The following is a 15,582-nucleotide window of genomic DNA, read 5'->3' on the forward strand; positions in this document are numbered from 1 at the left end:
GGCATATACGTATACTGTCAGAGACATGATCATACATAATAATACTATTTAGCCTTTATTTCTGACAACTGGGTCACCCTATACATTTCTGAACACACCAGTGGCTTAACGATACATACATCAATATGGAAATTGTAAAATTGTGTCAATTAAACATAGTTGTAAACCTTAATTGCATTTTTGTAAAATAAAACTTGACTTCGGTTTGATAAATCAGTGGTAAATTTAATGTTTAACGCATAAACCAGACACATGTTGAATCATAATTTGATGTAACAGACCTATGAAATGTCATTGTGCTTAAATTCAGAGTTTTGTTATTACAAAGCCTAATCTTACCTGTTTTAAACACAAATTTCCACTAATCCGTTCTTCGATGTCAAGTGTATGTACACAATGTTTTCGTAGTAAAACATATACCCGACTTCGTAGCGAAACGGACTACGCTTATACTTCGTCAGCCCCCAGTGAATACGAAAAATTGAATTCCTTGTCGACGAGTCCTTGAATTTATATAAAAATACCAGAAGAAGAAAGAAAAAGAAGGAAGCTCAAATACAACAGCAATACTCAAGGCAAAGGCAAATAATAATATTCACCATCCTGTAAAAGACTCACACTAAGACTGCTCGCTATTTCAATACTTTAATGCTCACTCTCTTTGACTCTGTATATATAAACTAAATCACCGTGACGACAACGTCATGAACGTCACCGACGTCATTAACAATATGATATGTTCTATGAATAGATCTCAAGGATATAACATTTCTCCTAACATTTGAAAAAGAATGAAATTGTGCAAATTAAACAAAACAAATAAATTATCAAATAACAATTGATTAAACGTATAATCAATGTTTATGATGGTTATGAATTGACTCCTGTTCCTTGAAAGGCATCAACCATAAAGCCATTTCCGATCAAGTCATAACATTTGCTGATATGCTGAACGCTTCTTGTTAAACTAGATCTGGATAAGCTGTGATCCGATTCATCAGAAGATGAAAAGTCATTAATTCTTCTTTGTCTTGTTCCTCTCCTTTGCATGTTGCTCTTGCCTGGTACTGTATTCTCGTTATGATCGTTTTCAGCAGATTTACATACTTTGGCTATGTGGTGCCACTTGTTGCAAGAATAGCACCTTTTCCCATAAGCTATACAATGCTCCTTTCTTGCATGCACTTGATTTCGTCCACAATATCCACACGGTGCGTAATTTCTCTTTGCTATTTTCTGTCTTTGCAAATGCAGTTTGGTCCGACTCTTGACTGCATGAATGAATTCTCTGGATTCTTCTTCTGAACTGCTTGAAGTTTCACTATCTGTGTAGTCATTTTTCCGTCTGTTGGGCATCTGTCTTCTGCCAGTTGTTTGTCTATCTTGACAAATCTGATGATTAGATTTGCTATTTCCATCCTTATAATTGCTGCTACTAGATGTTTCTATTGAAGTGCTGTACTCTTTCTTCTTTCTGCGTATTCTATCTATTTCCAGTGCTTTTTTATTCATCTCCTTTAACTGGATACTTGTACTCTCACTGATTTGTGCAGCGCTAAGTGCTTCTTGGAGAGTCCACTTTTTATATAGTACTTTCCTAACAAACTCAGAATTGCTAGTAGTTTGTACGAGATGTTCAAGTATACGATCATCTATGTCCACAAAATTGCATGAAAGCGCCTTTTCCCGTAGCCTAGCAGCATATTCAATTGTGCTTTCCCCGCTATTGGGACGCATCTTAAAGAATAAATATATAGAGTAATGTTTGTTCTTTTTAGGCGAAAAATAATCCGACAACTTACTTGACAGCTTCTCATAATTTGTGCTTTTCTCCGGATCCTCTAAACTTCTACTTAGCCTTTTTACCAATCGTGATACATCGGCTATCTCGGATTCCTCCGTAAGATAGGCCTCGTGGCTAACCGTCGCCATATTGCCTTGTATTACTACTTTACTACCCAAAAGGTTGTCAGTCTATTGTTATGAGGCTGTATACATGCGCGTTGAACTAGCGCCAAACTTTTTACCGAAACTTTGATATTAAGAGCACTATTAACGTTCATTTGTGTTGCATTTTGACCTATTATCCAAGTGATTTACTTTTCCAGTATTATTTAATCACCCTATCATCCAATTTTTAAGATGAAATTACGGTGTTTACAAAACCAACCAAACCGAAAGTGAAACTGAATGCATTACGTTTCGCGATGTAAACATTAAATATTTGTTCAGTTTGAGGAAGCGAATCGATAATAGACGTTGGAATATGTATGCAATACAGACTATCATTGCCGAATGTAGTACTGGCTAAAAAATACCTTTTATGACAGGTCATGTATAGAACGTTAATGTCTGGGTTGTTCATTAACCCATTTATGCCCAGTGGACTCTCCCATCCTTCTAAATTGGATCAATTTATTTCCAAAAGTAGGGGTGTCTGGTATATTTATTTCTATATTTAGAATATTTCTTACAGAAATTTCTTTAAGCAAACAGCGCAGACCCAGATGAGACGCCGCATCATGCGGCGTCTCATCTGGGTTTACGCTGTTTGCAATGTCCTGGGTTAATATAATTAATGCACGTTTCTGATCTAATTGCCTGTATCTAGTTGTAATTACCATGATATTGATAAAATTACAACGTTTTTTTCATAAATTAACATTACATGTTTTATTTTTATCATTTAGGGAATATATAATTGTATCATTATCATCATTAAATATTCTGAAAATGATCTAAATTATCATGATTACTTTAAAGTAGAATTTTTATAGTTTACTCATTATTTTTAATGAATTTGCACATTTGCTTGATTCAAAATAAAATGTATTAATAAGGGTTTCAGTTGTTAGTTTTAACCCATTTTTAGTTTGATTAAATTTAAAGTACTACCTACGTACATGTATGTGAAATGCTCTTGAGTTCGTTTCCTGGGCCTAGAACCAGTACTTGGGTGTCTCTTGGAGATTTCTTAAGAATGCTCCCACACTGGGGATCAAACCAGTGACCTCCAGATCATAAGGTGGACACCACATCCATTACACATCAGCGACCTTTAATTAGTAAATTACTTTAGTATTGCAGCATTATATAATGTAATGTTGCTACATATTTTTGGAAAATGATTAATGTGCTGTACTAAATAAATCTAAATGCATACAATTTTAATTGTGTATATTGTGTGATTATTAGTTACAAATTCCCTTTTTACAGGTATACTGGATTATGAAAGACTGATAAACATAAAATTGACAACTCATCTCCCGAACAACACTTTGTGTGGCTCATTCTCAGAACAAACCCATAGTCAGTGAGAAAACTACAGTGTAAAAAGACCACTTGATTGTGACAATTATGGCTGACCAAGCAAATGTTATCATTTAAAATAAAGAAAACTTCCAGTTCAATATACATTTTATACCAATTATGACATTGGCCAACACAGAAAATAATTATAAGGTTGATTTTCCCAAAATTGACTGTTACAATTGGATACTGTTTTAAGCTTCACTCTACTTTGTCTGAAAATAAAAGTCCTAAATGATGTAATAGAAACATACATATTTAATTTTTAGTTTTACAAGGATATATATATACATACATATATTATAATATCTTTTTATCGATGGTCAATCAATTTAAGTTTAACTAATATATACATACACATTTTATACATGTGTATGCTTTGATTTTTTTCTATTGAAGCCAAATTAATATCCCATTAGATAGATAGATAATATCACAGCAGTATTCCTATTTTGTCTGCAAGTACTGCAGAAATCATGGATTATTATTTTACTGAGTCAGCCTTAATCTTTATATTATAATTGTTAAAACAGATTAAGATGTGCATTATACAATTGAGGATGCATCAAGATTAAAAAATGGTACATGTATAAATTAATAAAGAATCAATAACAATCAGAAACTGTGCATTTTTTACAGTATTGTGTGAAAGGATTTGAAGTAATGATGTGTTTTTGAAATATGATTTATGTGAATTTGAATAAATATATAAAATTTAGTGATTTTCTCAGACAAAAACTGTTAATTACATACTAAAGTATTCAGAATGTATTATTGTAATATTCATTCGAATTTTTTAGTACAAAAAGCACTTTTCCCTGGCATTTGTATTTATAGTAATTGCATATTTTATAATTCTGACAGCATTTATAAACTGTGTTCATGCAAGCATGAACACGGTTTCATTTTTTGAGTATTTAAACAAGAGGGCCATGATGGCCCTGTATCACTCCACTGCTGAAAAAAAGGCTGAAACAAATTTCTCTGCATGTGCAAATACTTAACTATAGGCCCTATTTAAGCACATGTACACTTTTGTGACCTTCTGGGCTGGGTCAAATTTAACCCCAGGGGCATAATTTGAGAAAACTTTGTAGAGGACTACTATATCTCACTACATACAAAATGTGGTAGCCCTAGGTCCTAGAGTTAAGGACAAGAATATTTTTAAAGTTTTCACAAAATAAGCAAGATATAAGCGTATATAATGTTCAATTTTGTGACATGCAGGTCAGGATCAAATTTGACCCAAAGGGCATAATTTGAACAAACTTGGTAGAGGACTATAAGATGTTACTGCATACCAAATTTGGTAGCCATAGTCCAAATGGTTTTCGACAAGAAGATTTTTAAAGATTTCACAAAATAGGCGCTTTGAAAGCGTTTATTCAATTTTGTGAGGGTCAGGGTCAAAGTTGACCCCAGAGGCATTATTTGAACAAATTTGGTAGAGGTTTTTTAGATGTCACTACATACCAAATTTGGTAGCCCTAGGCCGAATGGTTATGGACAACAAGATTTTTAAAGTTTTCACAAAATAGGCCCCATATAAGCGTATGTTCAGTTTTGTGACCCCGGGCAGGGTCAAATTTGACCCAAGGGGCATAATTAGAACAAACTTGGTAGAGAACTATAACATGTCACTACATACCAAATTTGGTAGCCCTATGCCTTATGGTTAAGGACAAGAAGAGTTTTAAAATTTTCACAAAAAAAGGCACTATATAAGCATAAAATTGATTTTGTGGCCACCGGGGCAGGGTCAAATTTGACCCCTGGGGCATAATTTAAACAAACTAAGTAGAGGACTATACATTGTCACTACATACCAAATTGTGTAGCCCTAGGCTTAATGGTTATGGACAAGATTTTTTTTTAAGTTATCACAAAATAGGCATTATATAAGCATATGTTCAATTTTGTGACCCCCGGGGAATGGGTCAAATTTGACCCTAGGGATTAAATTTGAACAAATTTGGTAGAGGACTATTAGATGTCACTATATACCAACTTTGATAGCCCTAGGCCGGATTGTTATTGACAAGAATTTTTTTGAAGTTTTCACAAAATAGGCCTTATATAAGCATATGTTCAATTTTGTGACCCTCGGAGCAGGGTCAAACTTGACCCCAGGGGCATAATTTGAACAAACTTGGTAGAGGACTATAAGATGCCACTACATACCAAATTTGGTAGCCCTAGGCCAATGGTTATGGACGAGAAGATTTGTAAAGTTTTCACAAAATATACCCTGTATATGCATATGTTCAATTTTGTGACCCCCTGGGCAGGGTCAAATTTGACCCCAGGGGTATAATTTGAACAAATTTGGTAGAGGACTATTAGATGTCTCTACATACCAAATTTGATAGCCCTAGGCCCAATGGTTATGGACGGGAGATTTTAAAAGTGTTCACAAAATAGGCCTTACATTGTATTTAAGCAAATTTTCAATTTTGTGACCCCCAGGGCAGAGTCAAATTTGACCACAGGGGCATAATTTGAACAAATTTGAAAGAGGTACACCCCAGGAACATTCCTCAGAAATTTCATCAGAATTGGACCAGTAGTTTAGGAGAAGATGTTTAAAGGAAAAGTTTATGCATGGATGCACGATGGACACAGGACCTTTGGCCAGTGGAGCTAAAAATCAAATTAAACATTTAGTTTTGATTTAAAATCAGTTTTTATATGCAAGTGTCTATTTCACTTATAAATTAAAACAGCATATTATTCATAATTGAAAAGATTATTCCAAGCTTGATGTCATATTTCAACTTTGCATAGTGTAGTTAATTGAACATTGTATTGAACTGTATGGGCAGCTATATTTTTTAATTTATGTATGTTGTATTATACAAAATGCATTATTTCTACCACAAGTAGACCATATAAGGCTTACTGCTACTAAATAGGCACTGGTATGAATTTGACACTGTTTTTGATACTCATACAAAACTTTAATTATTACTACACTTTAGTATATTAAATATTTTCAAGTTTTTGTTCAACATTTTTTGCAAAAGAAAAGAGTGTCTTAATGCATTTGAAAATATACTTAAAACAAACTAAAAATGCATTTTAACATACCTTTTTCCTGGTAAAGTGTATTTGGGATGATAAAAAATACACTTGAAGAGTATTAATGCTGGAAAAATGCAGAAAAAAATACATTTGTTTCTGTTAGAAGTGTGTCTTGTCTGCATTTTTAAGTGTATTAAATGCACATCAAATGCAGATAAATACAATGCCAATACTGTTACATGTATTGTAATGGACATAAAATGCACTTGTTCTTGTAATTAAATGCTTTAGTGAATTGAAATAACCTTTTATAACGTTTTAACAATTAATAATACCTTCTTATATAAATTTTCTTTTGAAATGTGACACTTAAATGATTTTTGCACCACTAGTAAGAGATATAATTTGTGCTCATAATGCTTTATCATTACACTACAAAATATCATTTGTTGTATGAAAATTACCCGTAAAATTCATGTGAACGCTCAAGAGATCAATAGCAGCGTGCTATACCCTGCACCTTTTTACATGACTTGATAGTATTTAGTCCCCAATTCTACATGGCTAAGGGAAAATTAATGTGCAGATTTGACAAATAAGTCTTAACTGGGATCTAATAGGCAGACTTTCATATTACTTGTATTTAATTTAAATAATGATCTGAATTGCTCTTTGGCAAATCTTTGTTGGTCACAGTATGCAACTGAATTTTGTTCACTTTGTAGTGATTATATTTCCTATATTTATCAGACAACATCTTTCTTCAAAAGTTTAACATGATTGCTTGGTTAATTTAGAAACAAGATCAATGCATCATAACATAAAATGAAAAAATGTGTAATAGTAAAAATGGCAGCAAAAAAGCACTAGATTATCTGCCTTAAATCTGAGACGATATGTTGATGTATTGGAATTTCTCATAAATAATGTGCTCCATAGTTGTATAATTGTATAGTCGCATGCATGAGTGGTGTCAATGTCACAATACCAATTAAAGCCTATAATTTACTAAAACAATTTGAAGTTTGATGTGAGTGTTTTTCAAGATCTGTTATATATAATTATATATACATGTATATATATATTGTTGAAAAGTTAACATGCAATAAGTTTACTGTAATTAAGTGACAAATAGTTTTACTGATTTGGTTGGATGCATATATGCAGATATATCATGGTTTGTGCAGAGGACAGTAGCAAAAACAAGAGCTGTCTCCGTAGGATGACATACGCCCCCAATAAACGCTTTAATAGAAGTTATGAGCATTTTTCAAAACCTAAAAGCCGACCCTAAGTTCAAGGTCAAAGGGGTCAAAATTTGTGTGTGTATGGGAAGGCCTTGTCCATATACACATGCATACCAAATATGAATGTTACATCTGAAGCTACATAGAAGTTATGAGCATTTTTTTGAAACCTAAATGCAAAGTGTGACGGATAGACAGACGGACAGTGCGATCACTATATGCCCTCCTTTGGGGGCATAAAAATGTGTTTCACATTGTTTTGGTAAATTAGTAATGTAGTTAAAAGAACAGAATCATCAATTATAAAGTTATTGATTATAAAGTGTTGCTGGCATATTTGATGCATTCATCTAGCTATAACAAGGTCCCTGTTTTATCCCCACTGGCACCGAGTGAGGGTTCTCAAAATCTTTAAACAATATAAATAACTACATATAGGGTCGAGAGCCTTGTTGATATGGGGGCTAAACAGCGACCCAGGTTAAAGGCCGAGGCCAAATAAATAAACCAGGGCAGAGGCCGCATGAGCCTGCTATACTCTGAACAAGTATTGTTTCTTCTCAGAAAACTGGCTTAAGTGTCTTACTAAGCTTTAGACTTTGAGTTTCAGTGCAATCAATCTAAAATAAATTGGTCAAATTATAGCTAAAGAAACTTCAGCGTACAGTTTATATAGTATTGACAGACCTGTAAAGTCGCGCCAGTCAAAAATCATAAAAAGCGACATTTAAAGTTATGGTAGCCAGAACTAGTCAAATTAAATAATAATTTGTAAAAAATAAACATTCTGCACAAATTCAATTATTTACTTTACCTGTGTGCATGAATCATTTCAGTCTTGATGGTTAGTGAACTATGTCAAAAGCACCATATCTATGAAACACTTGTTTTTTTAATAGTGCAATGTTCCACAGAAATGATGCTGATGATTATTCTACACGATGATGAATTATTAGATATATTTCTAAATTCCATTTCCACCAACAATTCGGTTATTCAACTACCAGTTCACATGCTTCATACACAGTTGAAAATAACACTATTTCACTCAACAACCGTGACACATGTACTCAATTTTTCAACTTTTCGCAATTAAAATTGTCTTCTACTGTTATTGTTGTTGTTGTACTTTTGAAGGTTATATTACACTAATTCCGATTCCCATAGGGTCCCATTATAAAACTGACAACTTTCACAGCATTTTTCTTGCCTTTCCGACGTATCAATTTTTCCGAACCTGGTATCATTTTAAAGATGGATCTGTCATCTTCCAATAATTGCAATCAAAAACATACCGTCTCGCAACTTCTAAGAAAGTAAATCGCTGTCGAATGAACCCACCGTAGAAAAACGCGTTTCGGAATCCTAATTTCGACAAAAGCCCCACACAATAGAAAACACACCCTCAAAAGTTCATCTTTTAAGTTAGCTTCCAATCCAAGGCATCAAAGTACTCCAGACACATACAGGATATTACAAATAACCACAAAAGACATGTCTCACATTGTTAAATGGCTTATATTCAAGAAGAGAAAAGGAACTCTTTAGAAATAGGCACTACTTTCGAATGGACCACGGAGGGATACACAATGATTTAGTGTAATGTAACCTTTAAGGGAACTCAACATTGTCCTATCTTTTTCAAACTTTCTCCACATGAGATTTCAACTATTTCCACAATGAATATGCAATTTCAGTGCATTCGGATGGGGGTAAAGGCCTTAAAATGGCCATTTAAAGCGGTGACTAAATTGGCCGCAGTCAAGTCGGAATGCATGATTTTTAGTCTTAGTGACGACAGCTGATTTTGTGTCTCCAATTATTGTTATGCGTAACTTTTATGGCAAAAACTGGTATCATTGCATGCGAAATTCACCAATATATCAGCAAAAGGCCCAAATAAATGTATTGATTGTGAATCAGTGTACTTTTCTTGATGAAATAGGAGACTTTTTTTAAATTTTAAGCACTTTTTTCAATAAAAAACTCACTGACAGCATATAAAATCATGTTTTTTAAGAAAATTATTATTAAAAGCTTCACTTACAATCTAAACATACACATTGCATTTACAAAAATTAATGCTATTATGATGAGAGGCATAATTTGCAGCTTTCAAGCCGATACAAGCCGGCTACCCAAAATTAACACTTAAAAAGGCGCAAATCGCTCCTTCAACAGCTTACGACACAAAGTGACACTTAATGCGCATCCAGATAGTCTCTCTCATATAAATAAGTCCTGTTAGCAACATTTTATTAAGTATTCCCTTTAAAATCCAGTGTTGAAAGCGTAAGTTTTGCAAAAATGCCCACAGTCACCATGCAAAAGAGCACGTTGGCTAAGGATCCCTACGCGAGTGGCCACACTAATGTCGTGGCAGGAAAGTCATTTGGGTGTGATTCCTCTGTAGTTCAGTGTACATTCATTCCACTACCTGGGGATGACTATCAGGATCAATTTTCCCAGCTTGGTGTAGTGTTGACCTTTCAGGATGTTGATGGATCGTCCACAAGCGCTGCACCACTGCGGCCTCTGTTCAGGACACAGAGTCGGATTGAGGTGTACACAAACCCGCGGTCAGGCAAGGATCATCCAGACCTTTAATAAAATAAAATGTTTAGGCCCCTGAAACTGGCAATTATGTTCAACACTGAGATAAGGAAACACATAGAGGAGACATCATGCCATGGCTTTCTCATTATCGACACGGAAAACTCGAGCGGCTGGGGACTTGGCTCTAAACAAAAACAGGTATGCTCCATCAATGTGAGCAAGATGGCATGTCAGAGTTAAAAAGGGCAAACAAACATACAAAAGAGATTTTAAGGAAATTAGAAATTAAATGCCAGAAGTAATTTTAAGTATTGTTTTTCTGTCTGCAAGGGTTGCTGTGGAAAATAGTGCTTAACGCATAGTTTGGCCTGTAGGGGTTCTGCTAGCAAGAACAAATCGAAGTCATATCTGCCCGCGAACTGTAAGCTTGAGATAACCATATCTGATGAAGTACTGCTTTGAAAATGCATTCTGATTGTACTTGAACCAGATCGCATTGACAGCACAAGGTTTCAGACCCCCCAAAAGCGTGAGGCTTTCAATAGTGCTTACCTGATACCAGACCGCATTGCCCAAGACAGTGACTTTCTCCCGGAACTGCACAGGCTGCATCCGCAGCACAATCCTTAAGCTCAATCATGGTCAGGCTGACTCTGAAATAGTGAAATCTGAATTTGCAGATGCTCATTTGTCTAAAGGTTATGAGTTTATTGCCTATCTTATTAAAAGCAAACACAATGACATGCTTAAGAAGGCATGTGCATTTCTGAAAAGACATACAGCTGCCCGATACTTGACTAGGAAAAGGCGCTATGGTCTTCACTCTGAAATTCATTACTCTAAGGGTATAACAGAACAAAAGCCAGATCTTACAGCTAAATGGCCCCACCTACAGCTAAATATGCTTTATAGGTTGAAAATAAAGTTATTTGTCTGAAGAACTAGTGCTATTAACTCATCAGCTATGTTGCTCCACTGGCCGCAATTCTGTAAACATAGTGTACTTATGGAAATACCTAGTCTACCACCTGCTGCGCACCACTACGTCCACTGTAAATACACAGCTAAGTTAGTACTTTAACGAACAAACTGAAATTCATGTGTTAATTAAACAATCAGTATGATGACTCACATTGAAATCATGTCCAGTGCACCAGTCAGAGCAAGACAGCTAGCGGATTGTTGACCATCTACGGCTCAAGGACAAACGGTCAGGCCTACAAACAAAGAGAAAAATGGCATAAATTGGTTGCATGCATGTAATTTGGCATATTTTTCATCTTGCTCTCCACCTGAAACTTCAATCTATGGACATAATAATATTTACATTTAAGATTTGTTGGAAATGTTACCCTTACTTGTCCATACCAGGTCCCCCACCCGTCCGGAACAGTCCAAAACCACCTAAAACATCCATTTGGACCAAAATATTGACATCTCTCATCTATTTTAGCACCCAAATCATCAAAACATTCATTAAAATTCATTTTCTACTTGTCTCGCTTGCAGACGAATCCATGTGACCTTGACATTGCAGTAAATGTGCTTTTTAAAGGTTATATTACACTAATTCCGATTCCCATAGGGTCCCATTATAAAACTGACAACTTTCACAGCATTTTTCTTGCCTTTCCGACGTATCAATTTTTCCGAACCTGGTATCATTTTAAAGATGGATCTGTCATCTTCCAATAATTGCAATCAAAAACATACCGTCTCGCAACTTCTAAGAAAGTAAATCGCTGTCGAATGAACCCACCGTAGAAAAACGCGTTTCGGAATCCTAATTTCGACAAAAGCCCCACACAATAGAAAACACACCCTCAAAAGTTCATCTTTTAAGTTAGCTTCCAATCCAAGGCATCAAAGTACTCCAGACACATACAGGATATTACAAATAACCACAAAAGACATGTCTCACATTGTTAAATGGCTTATATTCAAGAAGAGAAAAGGAACTCTTTAGAAATAGGCACTACTTTCGAATGGACCACGGAGGGATACACAATGATTTAGTGTAATGTAACCTTGAAAGTAGTTCGAAAGATGGCGACCATTAACCCAGAGATTGATTTATGAAATAAATCGTCTGCTGATCCAGAGTGCCTTTTTACCTCTGGCCCGCCGTAGATTAGTAAAGCGTCCGTTTTATCATCATCTTCAGTGATTTTGAAGTATCTGAGTTGCCTTTCAAAGTCCTCTAGCCATTCACACCATGCCTCGCCCGTTGCTATGTGGTCACTGCAGTCCACCCGAAACGGTTGCAAATCAAGCCTTCTATTGCTGTTTGCCATATCTCAATTCCGTATTATGCGTGCAATAACAGCTGCATCAGTCCTCTTTTTTTCTCTCGTCGCCAATGTAAAAGACTCACACTAAGACTGCTCGCTATTTCAATACTTTAATGCTCACTCTCTTTGACTCTGTATATATAAACTAAATCACCGTGACGACAACGTCATGAACGTCACCGACGTCATTAACAATATGATATGTTCTATGAATAGATCTCAAGGATATAACACATCCTGGAAAATATCTAACCGTGGTTTATTATCTCCCCAGACATTATCCGTATTTCAACATGTAAATTTGTCATATATTTCATCAGTATATAATATTTCTATCTATCATAAACATATAACTAAGCATACGTAAGTGTCAAATGATAATATATTTAAATTATAAGTGCATTGTATTTCAATTGATCACTAGTACTAACGTATTATAGTAAATTGCAGCGTGAAATTTTAACTTGACAACTTTCTAATCGCGACGAGCATGGCCACGGATTCTAGATTACACGGATAAGAAACGGGACCGTTACGCCAAATATCTTGTCGTGTCTAAGTCACGTGACCGTGTCGTAACTATCGATCTTTTATCGAAGCGCCGAGGTTATAAATTTGATGTACTCACTCACGTATTTTGTTAAATTATAGTTTCATTTCTAGGCCGATTTTCACAAATTATATATCATTAGAAAGCTAACGTAACGTAGTTTTCAGATATATCATTATATATTGAGTTTTTCTTCTGATTTCGGCAGCCCGGCGAGTTATAACTTTAACTTTTGCAAATAACATACCGTTTTGGAGTTTTAGAATCTAGATTTACGGTTGACATGTTCGTACTTTATACCGATTTGTAGCGTTTATATTTGGAGTTCAGTTTTAAAAATAACATCTTGCTTAGGAGAATAGAATTCTGTATACGATAGAAAACAAAATTGTTTAAAAACTAAAGTAATTAAGGAATGAAGGCGGGAAAATGTAGCGCGCGTTCCTAACGCTCTGAACTGATGCTACGGTCTTGGCGATTATGCTTTTGTTTAGATACCGGCCATTGAATTTCCTTTGCCATGATTATTATATTTTTTATGAAATATATTGCAATATTTTGTTCTAGAGACATATCCATAAAGCTAAGTATTAATGAAGCTTAATAAATTTACGATTTCAGCTCTTGATTATAACACAGAAAGGGTGTTAATTTTATGATGAAACAGCGTATACAAATGTATAGCGGACCCTCTTGATATTTTTCGGCTTTGCATACTTCAAATATAATGGGTGTCAAAACATTCATCGTTTGTTGTTTATTATCAAAAAGGTAATTATGTAAAATTATATGAAAGGTTATTAACCATAAATTATAAATTAATTAAAATTATTTAAAGATTCTTGAAAATCACGGTCAACTGTCTATGCATGTATATTGAAATATCTTTATAAGTTAACAGAGTTATAAATATATAGAATTCTAAATTAAAACACTGTATTATTTGTATTTTTCGGAAAGATTATTCATACACTCTTTATAGGACTACGAAATGACGGAGTTTTTTTACCGGTACCCGCTAAATACGTCAAATGTTAAGTATTAGATTTTTTAAATGTTTAAAATGTACATGTATAGGTATTAAGCACTTATAATTATTGTGATTTAGCTGGCTGACATCTATACAGTATTTAGTTTATGGCAATCTGTATGGGCAGATGACTATAAATGTTTTCAATACGCTACATATCTCATAAACGCAAAATTGAGTATTGGGCGTTACATTACTCCAAGAAATGACCACTAATACCACGAGAAGACATGGAGGTATCATAAAAAGTGTAATCTGACCAGACATTGCCACCTGTGGTTAGGGACCAATATACAAGTATAGGTCCCTGCTGTGGCGTATGACACCATAGTGTTATTTAGTATTGGTCGGCACAGTATCTGATCATAACGAGATAATTGGTTTGTGCTGAACACAGGGGCAATAAAACCACAGATCTATCAATAAACAAGATTATTGAGATATCTTTTTTTGAACACCGCGATAAAAATGCTCAAACCATGGACTCTAGAATACACGGATAAGAAACATGGCAACATTCTCAGAATCATCACTGCTATATGTGTAATCACCTAACAATTCGTCTAAAAATAATTTATATATTTGAGTTGAAGACGATGTACTGTTGTTTAAGTCTGAATAAACTATCTGTCTGCCTGTCTAAATCCAAGCCGTCATCGTCCCGGTGAAAAAATCTGATTTTCAATAGTTGGACATGATGCCCTGATGTCAAAATACGAAATGACCCGCGTAACACGGACCGTGATTTTCAAGAATCTTTAATAAATTGATAATTTAAGGTAAATAACATTTCAAATAATTATACATAATTACCTTGTTGATAATAAACAGCAAACGATGAATGTTTTTGACACCCATTTTATTTCAAGTATGCATGCAAAGCCGAATAATATCGAGAGGGTCCGCTATATACGCTGTTTCATCATAAATTTTACAACCTTTCTGTGTTATAAACAAGAGCTGAAATCGTTAATTTATTAAGATTCATTTATAATAAGCTTTATTGATATGTTTCGTGAACAAAATACTACAATATATTCCATAAAAAATATAATAAGATGGCAAAAGAAATTCAATGGCCGATTTCTAAACAAAAGCATAATCGCCAAGACCGTAGCATCAGTTCAGTGCGTTAGGAACGCGCGCTACATTTTCCCGCCTTCATTCCTTAATTACTTTGGTTTTTAAACAAAATTTTTTTCTATCGTATACAGAATTCTTTTCTCCTAAGCAAGATGTAATTTTTAAAACTGAACTCCAAATATAAACGCTACAAATTGGTATTAAGTACGAACATGTCAACCGTAAATCTAGATTCTAAAACTCCAAAACGGTATGATATTTGCAAAAGTTAAAGTTATAACTCGCCGGGCTGTCGAAATCAGAAGAAAAACTTAATATATATTGATATATCTGTTTACTGCGTAACGTAAGCTTTCTAATGATATATAATTTGTCAAAATCGGCCGAGAAATGAAACTATAATTTAACAAAAGACGTGAGTGGGTACATCAAAATGTATAACCTCGGCGCTTCGCTGTACGCTAATCGTAAAAGATCGATAGCCACGACACG

The 15,582-nt window shown here is 34.6% G+C and overlaps 1 protein-coding gene across 6 annotated transcripts in view; it reads right to left on the reverse strand.

Moving 5' to 3' along the window:
- Nucleotides 1-12,581, reverse strand: part of LOC127878206 (uncharacterized) — a 43,103-nt gene extending 30,522 nt beyond the window's left edge. For 2 of the 6 annotated variants that reach the window (XM_052424702.1, XM_052424699.1), the window contains exon 1: nucleotides 619-715. The gene's annotated coding sequence lies outside the window, so the exon portion shown is untranslated. Of the gene's footprint in view, nucleotides 1-339; nucleotides 484-618; nucleotides 716-12,510 lie in introns of those variants that run through there. The other 4 variants (XM_052424703.1, XM_052424700.1, XM_052424695.1 and 1 more) reach the window with 4 other exon arrangements.
- Between the last annotated feature and the right edge of the window lie 3,001 nt (nucleotides 12,582-15,582).

The sequence above is a fragment of the Dreissena polymorpha genome, chromosome 4 (genome assembly GCF_020536995.1).
Source record: "Dreissena polymorpha isolate Duluth1 chromosome 4, UMN_Dpol_1.0, whole genome shotgun sequence".
NCBI lineage: Eukaryota > Metazoa > Mollusca > Bivalvia > Myida > Dreissenidae > Dreissena > Dreissena polymorpha.